Consider the following 12466-nt stretch of genomic DNA (forward strand, 5'->3'; position numbering starts at 1 on the left):
TTTTTTCGTCTTCCATTGTTCTATTGTTCTCTTACTTGATCACCTGGGCAGAACCAGGTTAAATAATCTAAGTAGAAGAAGAAGGAAAAATCCGCACACTGTTGCTGCTCACCGATTTATTCAACACCTGACAAAGACCATTTGAGGTTGAAACGTTGTGTTGAATAAATCAGTGAGCAGCAACAGTGCAGATTTTTCCTTCTTCTACGCGTCTTTGTTTGATCCAGTACCTGTTTTACTGGATGTGCGCGAATCCCTTGCACTACTTTTAAATAATCTAAGTCCCACATCAGAATTAGAACTGAGGAAATCTAGACAGTGGAACAGACAAAATTCTTCAAGCTCTGGATATGAACTATTGGACTTTGCAGTAACCTACTGCCCAGTTTAATTTTGAGTCATCTGTTTCTTGAAATGGGTTGGTTAATATGTTTGTTTACTTATCTTTGTTTGCAATAGGGCATGGATGAAGTTGCACTTGAAGAGGCACATGAGGGTATCACCATTGGCATTGCAGTTGTAAAAGAGTCAGCATCCGGCATCCCAACCCAACCAATCCTGGACATTGTGATTGTTATTGAAGGTAGCAAGGTGGTGGAAGGGCTCAACAATGTTGCCTTAGCTGTTGCGATGCTTTTTGGCCTCATGTACGCAATTAATCTTAGTTATCCCTCAGAGCTGCGCTACACCTTTGAAATCATCCAGAAGGTGCTTATGAAACTGGATGCTGGAAGACTCTCCAAGAGAGCACTCTCGCTGAAGCAAAGGCTCCTGTAGCGTAATTAACCGCAAAAGAAAGGCAGGCCGAGCTAGTTTAGATGCTGCTGCATGAAAAGCTTGTAGATCCTTAGCAATAGCAGGGATGAAAAGTCAAAGATGAAAAGATAAAGAATGCTCTCTCTCTCTCTCTCTCTCTCTCAAAACAGGGTTGAAATATCGACCTTTTTGTATACAGTTGTGTGAAATTAAAAACACATTGTTACGGAATTCTGACTGCCTTTTTTTTTTAAATGTCTTGTGTTTGCACATGCTTGAACATCAAATTAGGATGTACAACATATTTGTATAGACCTTATATGAGTACCATAAATATTTGAAAGCAAATTTCAATTAATGATGTTACTGAAATGTATGTATGATTCAAGTGATTTCCTCACCTCCAATTACGATGATGAAATAACTTTCAGACTATGTCAAAGACTCATGTTGTTCCAGCACATTTTTGTTTAATGGCATACCAATTTTTTGTGTAAAATTAAAGTGATTTCATCACCTATGATATAGGTGGAAAAAAAACGTTCAGGCTATTTTTAAAAATCATGTTGTTCCAAAACATTTTCAAGGTACTGGTACACCAATGCATTGTGTAAGGTTAAAGTGATTTCGTCATATCTGATTAAGGTGAAAAAATACTTAGGAACTATTTAAAAGAGGCATGTTATTCCAACACATTTTAAGGTACTGGAACACCATACATTATGTAAGGTTTAAGTGATTTCATCACCTCCGTATAAGGTGATAAAATCACTTTACCCTTACACAATAAAATTAAGGGGATGAAATCACTTTGACCTTACACAATTGGATTGTGTGGAACCGATGTACACATTAAAATGAACTTTTTTTTTCAGTGCATAGTATATGTTTAACAGTTAATATTGTAAATTATTATTATAGTGATGTAATTGTGTGGGGTCGTTTTGTATTTCACTTTTTAATACCTGATCTTTCTAGTTGAAGCCATTTGTTTCATTTCCTCAAAACAATTAATCAATCCAGTATTATTAATGTAAAGTATGAGTTTACTATGAATGAACTGTGTTAAAAGAAATTGTAACACTCTAAGGAAGATAGGGCACTCATCATCGTAGTTCAGTGCAATCATGAAATGAAATTACATCAACCTTTATTTTCAATTTTGTACAACAATATATTCAACATTATATTACATTAAGTAAACAACAGACATCTGTTGGCACCCTTGGGCACCTACATAGGGCAGTTTATTTTGGTTTTAAAATGCTGAGATATTTACTGCAGAACTGTAACCTTCCCTCAACAAAATCATCAACGATTTTCGGGAGCATGTGGGAAAAGTAAAATGTACGCAGCCTTGTGATATGCTCCTGAACAAAGCCTTGGTCGTAGGGTACTTCTATTTCTAGGTGCTCAGTTTTGTTTGTTATGTTGGGCCACGTCGTCACGTTATCCTCCCATTCCTGCACCGAATTCAGGTGGGGGATAGTAACTCCATCTCTAGTTAACGTATTTAAACTCTGTTCCCATTGTAAGGACATTATTAGCTATACGATCTGCGAGTGGGCTGTCAAAGCTAGCATCATCTGTTTACATTGGCAAACGCTGCGCAAACTACTTCCGGCGGAAATTAAGTGCATTTGTGGAGGGTAACGGCGCCACCCAGGGTTTGTCACGTAAAATTGCCTATAGGAACACATCTGACGGAGGTGTTTAGTGGTTGGTAGCTCCGCCCCTTGTCATGTTGTCAGGCTGAAATGTTTCCTCATACGACACGGACACAACCTTGGCGTGTTTAATAAGTTAAACCTCCACGTGGTCTCCTTTGTCTGTGGCGCTCTGCTCTCCTTCCTTCATGAAACCAAGAAGTATGGCCTGCGCTCCATCCTTCGTCTCCTGACTCTCTCTGTGAGCTCTTCCAGCCTCCATGTTAGACGCCTGATGTGATCGTCCATGATTAATATCACCATCATAGAATAGAATAGAATAGAATAGAATAGAAAAATACTTTATTTATCCTCCAATGGGGGAACTTCAAATTCGTCAAGTAGCTCAACATTTTTTTAAAATATTTACAATGATTGAATTAACAACAATAATAATACTACTACTAACTAAATAATAATAAATGACTAAATGCCAAAATAAACAAATAAATAAAAATCAATCAATCAATTAATTTGAGAAGAACTCAGCAGTCACTGTTATAAATCCTTATGGCTGTGGGAACAAAGGACCTTCTGAACCTCTCAGTCCTGCAGCGAAGAGAGATGAGCCTCTCACTGCAGCTGCTCCTCTGTCCTGTCAGGATGCTGTGGGAAGGATGTTTATTATTCTCCATCACAGAATCTAACTTCCTCCTCATCCGTTGCTCCACCACAGCACTGAGAGGGTCCAGCCTTCTGCCTACAACAGAACCAGCCTTTTTCACCAGTTTGTCCAGGCGCCTACAGTTTGTGTCTGTAGTGCAACTCCCCCAGCAGACAGCAGCATAGAACAGTGCACTCTCAATGATAGTGTGATAAAACATACTCATCATATCACTGCAGACATTGAAGGACCTGAGCCATCTCAGGAAAAAGAGACGGCTCTGGCCCCTCCTGTACACTGCGTCGATGTTGGCAGACCACTCCAGTTTATTATCCAGCACCACCCCCAGGTATTTGCAGGTCTGAACAGTCTCTATCTCCCCTCCATCAATGCAGACTAACTGGTACGGGGTTTTAGATCTCCTGAAGTCCACCACCAGCTCTTTGGTTTTGGTGGTGTTCAGGAGCAAACAGTTATTTTTGCTCCAGTCAGTAAAGGCCTCCACAAGGTCCCTGTACTCCTTCTCCTGTCCACCGTGCACACATGCCACAACAGCCGTATCATCAGAATACTTCTGAATGTGGCAGGACTCTGAGTTGTACCTGAAGTCTGATGTGTACAGGGTGAAAAGAAAAGGAGCCAAAACAGTACCCTGCGGAGCCCCAGTACTGCATTCCAGTGTTCCAGAAACACATTTCCCCATCCTGACATACTGTGGTCTGGCAGACAAATGGTCTATAATCCATGATGTCAGGGAGGGGGCCACACCCATACCGAGCAGCTTGTCTTTCAGTATGGGAGGCCGCATGGTATTGAAGGCACTGGAGAAGTCAAAGAACATGACTCTCACATATGAACCAGGCACATCCAGATAAGCATATGCCCGATGCAACATGTACAGAATCGCGTCTTCCACTCCTATGTGTTTCTGGTAGGCAAACTGGAGGGGATCAAGAGCCTCAGCAACCTGCAATCTGATGCAACGAACAAGAAGTCTCTCCAAGGTCTTCATGATATGAGATGTCAGAGCCACCGGTCTGTAGTCATTCAGCTCCACCAGTTGCCCTAATTTGGGCACTGGTATGAGACAAGAAGTTTTCCACAGCACCGGGACTTTTTCCATCTGAATGCTCATATTGAAGAGCCTCTGAAGAGGGACTGCTAGTTGACCAGCACAGTCCCTCAGAAGCCTTGGACAGACTCCATCTGGGCCTGAAGCCCTCCCTGACTTAAGTCTCCTGAGCTCAGCTCCAACCTCCTCTATAGTTAGACACAGAGGTTGTAGCGGAGGGATGGCGAAAGGAGTGATGTTGTTATCAACCTTAGAGATGGGGGTGGGGGTGCAGCTGGACAGAGGAGGGCTAGTGGTGGGAGCAGCCACAGATGTGGAGATGCAGCTGGGCTCTGGATGCCTGGTGGTGGAAGCTGCCGCAGAGGTGGAGGTGTGGCTTGGCTCAGGAGACCAGGCATTGGAAGTTGCTGCAGAGGTGGAGGTACAGTCAGGCGGAGTAGGAGGCTTGGCGATGCGGGTTGCCATTGAGGTGGAAGTACAGCAGGGCAGTGGAAGCAGTATAGAGGAAGCAGCTGTAGTGGTGGGGGTGGAGGGAGCAGCAGCAGAGGAGGGAAAAGCCACACTGTCAAACCTGTTGTAATAATGGTTGAAAGTATTGGCTCTGTCCACATCACCTTCTACAGACTGAGAGTTCTTCAGTCTGTATCCAGTGATGGTCCTCATGCCCCTCCACACCTCCTTGGTGTTATTGTTCTCCAGCTGTCTCTCCACCTTTTTCTTGTACTCCACCTTAGCTTGACGTAATGTCTTTTTAAGCTCCTGTTGTACACTCCTCCGCCTTTCTCTATCCCCATTCTGGAACGCCCTCTTTTTCTGGTTCAGGAGGTCTTTGATGTCACTGGTGATCCATGGTTTGTTATTTGGATAGCACCTTACAGTCCTGACTGGAATCACAGTGTCCCTACAGAAGTTAATGTAGTCTGTGATGGTGCTGACCCTCCTGTCCATGTCAATGTCCATTTCATCTTCTTCCAGCAGTACAGCCCAGTCTGTGACATCAAAGCAGTCTCTCAATGCATCGCTCGCCTCTGGTGACCACTTCCTGAAAGATCTGGTAGTAACAGGAAGTCTTTGTACACACGGTCTGTATGTGGGTTGTAGATAGACCATGCTGTGATCAGATCTACCCAGTGGTGGAAGAGACACTGCCCTGTAAGCCTCCTTCACGTTAGCATAGAACAGATCTAATGTCTTTTCTCCACCTGTTGGACAGTCCACATACTGTACAAAGCCAGTCAGGCAGGAGGATAGAGAGACGTGGTTGAAATCCCCTGTGATTGCAATGAATGCCTCAGGATGCTGGGTCTGTATCCTAGCAACGGCGTCATGGATGACGTCACACGCCGTTGTAGGTGCCGCCCTCGGTGGAATGTAAACAACGATGACGACTGTGTATGGGAACTCTCTGGGCGCATAGAATGCACGGAAACCAACTGACAGCAGTTTGATGTCTGGACAACAAACCCTCTCCTTAACGGTCACATTGCGGGGGTTTACCCATCTTTGATTAAAGAACACCCCCGCCTTTCCACTTACCGCCGCTCGTACTCAGGTCTCGATCCGCTCGTACGGCTGTGAAGCCGTACTCCCTGACTCTGCCGGGAGGCCACCGTGTTCATGCAGACCATGAACACGGTGGCCTCCCCGCTCTCCATGTTAGCTTCTTGGTGGTGTTTTTTCTTCTCTCCTTATTTTTACCGGGTTTTGTTTTGTTTTGTTTTGTTGTTGAATGTGGCGCTAAAGTAACACGTCGCTGTCGCAGACGGCTGCGCCGCATCAGTCCCGACCTGGTCCCAACTCATGTGGGAATGCAGACTGAAACAGTTCCGCTGGGGAAGGGCAGTTATCACAACGGAATTCGAGGAGGACCGTTCTTAGAACGGCTCTGTCCGAAAGCGGCTATTGTTGTCATTAACTTGTGTTTCTCTCTCTCAGCAGGTATCCCTGGCCTAGTGTTACGGTGCTTGTTGTCCCCTCTTTCCTGTCCTCTCAACCCCCAGCTGGTTGAGGCAAATGGCCGCCCTTCCTGGTTCAGGATCTACCAGAAGATTCTGTTAATTTTTTTTCTTTTTTTTCCTGTACTCAAAGGCACAGGCATCAGCAAACCCGAAGCTGACAGAGCCAGTAGTCTCATCATAGTTTACAGCACCGTTGTAGTTTTAAAACAATACATTTTTTCAATTACATTTTAAGTGAAGGAGGAATGAAAGAAAGAGGGAAAGTGAGGAGAAAATAAAGGATGGAACCATAAAACAGACAACCAGCTGCTGCATTTGTGGAGGAAAAGGAAACACAACAGCTGAAAACTTGACTATTAAAGCTACAAAAGCACATAAGCCACATAAGCACAAAGTAAGGTTGTAGTTGTTTATGCCGTTTGTGGTTACATTCAACTTGACATTCATTTGAGCGTGTTTGTTTATTACCGAGTGCAGTTTGGTTCAACGTTGGGTACCTGCTGCTGTTCTGAGGCTACACACACACGAGGAGTTTTGCACCCTTGGTAGGCGAAGCGAGGTATGTGGCAATTGGTGGCGTGTTTTATTGTTTATATGTATTGTGTATTAAGTGGTGATTTTGATATGTGCAAACTATATTTGTATATTGTTTTTTAGTTTCACGGTGCTCTAAACAGAGGAATAAAGATTTTGCACCAGTCGAACTCTACGCTGTTTTCATGGATGCCAAGGGCTGCTACAGTGGCGTACGCACCTTTTCACGTCAACAATCAGATGTAGAGCGAAAAGACCGTGGAAATGTGCGGTGCCTCACGTCAACTTCAGGGCTGGTGTACGCACTTTTCTACAGCTGTTGATTTTTGGCGACACCTAGAGGTGATGTTGGGAAACTGTTATAATAAATAAATGTGAAAACAATTAGTCCTCAGACAGTAATGTGCACATTTGAGATACATGAACAATTAATACTGATAAACAATTAACACACCCATGTGTCTGCAATTACACGAGTAACTAGGTTACTGTATGAACACACGTTTGTTGTGACTTACACAAAAACATGGAGCTGGGCGGAGCTGGAACCACTTACCTGCACACCTGCAATCAATAGAGCCTCGTCTGCACCTACTCACCTCGTCCATAAAGTCCTGGTTCAGTCCTCCACTCGTCGCCAGATCGTCTGCTTACCTACAGTGTTATAGTGCCTTGGCTCTGGTCTCTTCTTCAGTGTTTTTCATTACATTTTCTGATTGTTATTTCCCTGTCTTCAGCTCCTGGTCTCAGGCCTCTGCCGTGGCCTCCCTGGAATCCTCTTTCTACTCCACCAGGCCGCCAGCCTCCCTCACAGCTGATCTGTCCCTGCTTTCCCTGGATACCCCAGCAACCGGTTTCTGGTCCATCTCCATCGTCCTGCGCCTCTGTTGCCACCTGTTTCCTGTGTCATTGGCAATAAACCGGTTTATCACCACCACCTCCGAGTTCTTGGTTTGTGTCTGAACTTGTGTGTCCAATCATACAGACTGCCGTGACAGTACGATCTGGCCACAAGATGGACACCTCAGACACAGACCCTAAACCAACTCCCCTCCGCCATGCAGTTTCCCAGCAAGGGATCCAACTTGGACAACATGAACAGTTTATTCGGACTCTTTACGAACACAACCAGAGTTTAATTCAACAAGTATCCCAACTAATCTCTCATATTTCTGTTCTTCTTACCATGCAGCCCTCGTTTCTCCCTACAGCTGCTCCTGCGAGCCCAGAGCCCAGAGCCCAGGGACTCCAAGGCCCTTGACCCGGAACCATACTCTGGCCTGCCAAGTCTGTGCAGAGGTTTCCTCTTCCAGTGCTCCCCCGTCTTCCAGCTAAGACCTGTATCTCTTGCCTCTGATTTCTCCAAGGTTTAATATGTCTGTACTTTGTTAAGGGGAAAAGCACAAGCCTGGGCGGAGGCCCGTTTCTCCTGCCGTTCAGTAGGAGGAGTTTTTAGGAGTTTTTTGGAGGAGTTCATGGGAGTTTTTGATCATCCAGATTCTCAATATGATGCGTCCATGAAATTAATGAATTTATCCCAGGGTTCTAGGCCCATGTCTGTGTACACCATTGAATTCTGGACGCTGGCAGAAGAGGTGGATTGGACCGACGATGCTTTAAGAACAGCTTTTGTGAAGAGATTGAATGAACAGAAATGATGAGCTGGTCTCCAGAGATGAGCCTGCTAACTTGGATGCCTTGATTTCTTTGACCAATAAGATTAATAACTGGCTTCGCTTTCGTCTTCGGGAGAAGACTCCTGCTTCTGCTCCCAGGTCAAGGCTTCTTCTGCCACTACCGACCTCCAGCCCGGCTCCTGCTGCAGCTCTTGCCTTACCTTCCAGGACCCCGGAGGAGCCTATGCAGCTGGGTCGGGCTGACCTAACTCCTGAGGAGAGGCTACGGAGATGCCAGGGAGGTGAGTGCCTCTATTGTGGCAGAAGAGGACATTTTAGTGCCGTCTGCCCCGTATGGCCAAAAGACTAAGCTCACCAGTAACTGTGGGGGTACTGGTGGGCCAAACCAAGTCCCCCCAAAAGAAGCCAAATGATTTTCAGTTGCCTGCCTCTCTCTGTTGTAACTCCTTCTCTCTACCCAAGTTGTCGTTGGAGGACTCGGGGGGCCAAAAATAATTTCTTCGACCAACAGGTGGCGGAACAAGCAGGTCTAACGCTGGAGCCTTTGGAGGAGCCTCGGACTGCTGTTGCTGTGGATGGGAGAGTCCTGGCTCAGGTTACACACCGCACCCAGCCCCTCTTGCTTGTCATTTCTGGTAACCATAGAGAATCCATATGCTTGCACATCATTTCCATACCCAGCATGCCACTCATTCTTGGGCTCCCCTGGTTAAGACTACACAACCCCAACATAAATTGGTCTAGTGGTAAGGTCCAGAGTTGGAGCACCTTTTGCTTTGAGAATTGTTTGAGGTCTGCCTACTGTCCAGCAGGTGGAGTGAAGCCCCCTCCTGAACCACCAGACCTGTATGGTATCCCTGAGGCATATCATGACCTACAGCAGGTGTTTAGTAAATTCAAAGCACTCTCTCTGCCCCCTCATAGGCCCTATGATTGCTCAATTGACCTGCTCCCTGGCGTCCCCCTCCCTTCCAATTGCCTCTTCAATCCCTCCAGACCCGAGCATTAGGCTATGGAAAAATACATCCAGGATTTCCTGGCTGCAGGGATCATCCAGCCTTCCTCGTCCCCCCCAGGAGCTGGATTCTTTTTTTGTGCCCAAAAAAGACTCTTCATTGAGACCTTGCATAGATTACAGGCAGTTGAACAATATCACAGTCAAAACTAAATATCCTCTGCCCCTCATCGATTCAGCGTTTACTCCACTCAACGGAGATACCATATTCACTAAGTTAGACCTCCGAAATGCTTATCACTTGGTACGGATTAGGGAAGGGGATGAATGGAAGACCGCGTTTAACACCCCTTTGGGCCATTTTGAGTACCGTGTGATGCCTTTTGGACTCACCAACGCCCCTGCAGTCTTCCAGGCGTTAATAAATTATGTACTTCGAGATTTCTTGAACAGATTTGTCTTTGTGTATTTAGATGAGGTGATGGGAAAATTCTTAGTTGTCTCATTTGATCCAAAGTCTGTTGCTTTCCCTGTGACCTATTCAACCTGTGACCCCTTCTGTATAGTCAGTTAGGGAAAACAGAATTTTACTCCATCGGGGGAAATGTTTATGGTTGACACTTTTTGGGGAGGTTAGTTCAGGGGGTCGTAAAGAGGCTACCTCGCAAACTGTGTTATCTCAGAATTAGAACAGAGCACAGAGCAAGGGGGGCTCTTTTGTTCTTTAAAGATAGCCCCCACCTGATTGGGGTATAAAAGGGATATGTGTATTTCTCCTCTTCGCTCTCTGTCCTGACTTGTGCAGACAGGAGACTATTCAAATGCCATGTGCCTTTGAATAAAACTTAAGGAAAGACAAAATCTGGATTTTATCTTGTTATTGAGTAACTTCTTATTCACCTTGATAAAAAATCCACTACAATGATATCCTGATCTTTTCCCGATCCCTAGAGGAGCACCAGGAGCATGTGCGGGCCGTTCTCCAGCATCTTCTGGAAAACAGACTCTATGCAAAGGCCGCAAAGTGCGAGTTTCATGCCAAGAAGGTCAGTTTTCTGGGGGTTATTAATGAGGGACAGATCAAGACCGTCCCGGAGAAAGTGGAAGCATTTACTAAGTGGCCCATTCCTGGCAACTGAAGGGAGTTGCAAAGATTCATTGGTTTTTCCAACTTCTATAGAAGGTTCATTAGGAACTTTAGCACTGTGATTGCACCTCTCACCCGCCTAACCTCTTCTGCAGTGCTGTTCCAGTGGTCCCCGGGGGTTGATGCTGCTTTTCTCCGTGTCATGAGGCTCTTCACCACAACCCCGGTCCTTGTTCACCCTGATTCATCCCTGCCATTCGTTGTGGAGGTGGATGCTTCGGAGGCACGAGTGGGAGCCGTCGTCTCTCAGCACCGTGGTGCTGGGAACAAGCTCCACCCTTGCGCATTCTTCTCTAAACAGCTGTCACCGGCAGAACGGAACTATGATGTTGGCGACAGGGAGTTGCTGGCGGTGAAGATGGCCTTCGAGTAGTGGCAACATCGGCTGGAGGGCACTGAACAGCCATTTGTGGTTTGGACTGACCACAAGAACCTAGCATATATCCAGTCCTCCAAGAGATTAAATCCCCAGCAAGCGAGGTGGGCCCTTTTCTTCAGCAGATTTAACTTTACTCTTACCTATCGCCCTGGTTCCCACAACATAAAACCTGACACCCTGTCTTGCCAGTTCAGCCAGGAGGAGGTCCCTGTCAAACCCAATACAATTCTCCCTTCCTCCTGCACCACCTGGGAGATTGAGTCCTGTATCCAGGAAGCTCTTCGCACTCAACCTGATCCAGGAACTGGTCCTCCTGGCCTGCAGTTTGTCCCTGAGACGGCCCGAGCCCAAGTGCTTCAATGGATACATAGTAGTAAATTCTCCTGGAATCAATAGAACATTATCCCTTCTGAAACTCAACTTCTGGTGGCCCACTATGGACCAGGACACGCACTCCTATGTTTTGGCTTGTTCTATCTGTGCTAGAGGGAAGTCCTCGAGTTCGCCAGCTTCTGGTCTCCTCCAGCCTCTGCCCATCCTGGGTCGGCCGTGGTCCCACATAGCTCTGGACTTTGTGACTGGACTTCCGGATTCTCAAGGTAATTCTGCCATCCTTACTGTGGTAGATCGTTTTTCAAAAGCAGCACATTTCATTGCCATACCCAAACTGCCATCAACCAAAGAAACGACTGATCTACTAACCAACCATGTCATTCGTTTACATGGCATCCCAGTGGACATTGTGTCTGACAGGGGACCTCAGTTTGTATCGCAGGTGTGGCAAACCTTTTGTCAGGGCATCGGGGCCATGGCAAGCCTTTCTTTAGGATTCAATCCCCAATCGAACGGCCAGACAGAGAGGGCTAACCAGGACCTGGAAACATCCCTCCGTTGCATGGTGACGGCCAACCCAGCTTCCTGGAGCACATACCTTCCCTGGATTGAATATGCCCACAACTCCCATGTCTCATCTGCTACAGGTAGGTCTTCATTTGAAGCCTCACTGGGTTACCAGCCCCCTCTGTTAACCTGTCATGAGAAGCCGCTGGCAGTACCATCCATCCAGCAACATCTTTTGCGCTGTCAGAGGGTATGGGAAAAGGCCCACGCATCTCTTCTTCGTTCCTCTACCTGGACCAAGCAAGCAGCTGACCGCTATCGGACTCCTGCTCCTCAGTACCAAGCAGTTCAGTCAGTTTTGTTGTCTTCTTGAGATATACCGCTGAAGACAGATTCTCGCAAGCTGTCGCCTCATTATCTTGATCCCTTTAAGATTTTGAAGATTATCAGTCCCACTGCTGTCCGTCTGGAATTGCCCAGGCCTCTCAGGATCCATCCATGTATTCCATGTATCTCAGTTGAAGCCTGTTCATCACAGTGTTCTTTCCAGTGTGTGTGTTCTGACTGGAGGTTGGTCTGGAGTTGGGTGGAGCTGGAACCACTTTTTTTTTTTCTTTTTAAACCTCTTGTCCTGTCCAGCATTATGGCAGCAGAATTGTATTCTGAATACAGTTTATACCAAACACATTTGCTGTGCCGAGGGAAGCTTTATGAATGTAGAGCTCCCCTTGATGCCCATCAAATCCTTATTTTTATTTATTTATTTTTGTTACAACACTTAACATGATGTGATAGTGTGATGGTGCCGAACCGGACCGGGGGACAGAGAGAGAGGGAGAGCGAAGAAGGGAAAAAAGGAACAGAAATATGAAGAGACA

Source organism: Odontesthes bonariensis, chromosome 3 (assembly GCF_027942865.1).
Source record: "Odontesthes bonariensis isolate fOdoBon6 chromosome 3, fOdoBon6.hap1, whole genome shotgun sequence".
NCBI lineage: Eukaryota > Metazoa > Chordata > Actinopteri > Atheriniformes > Atherinopsidae > Odontesthes > Odontesthes bonariensis.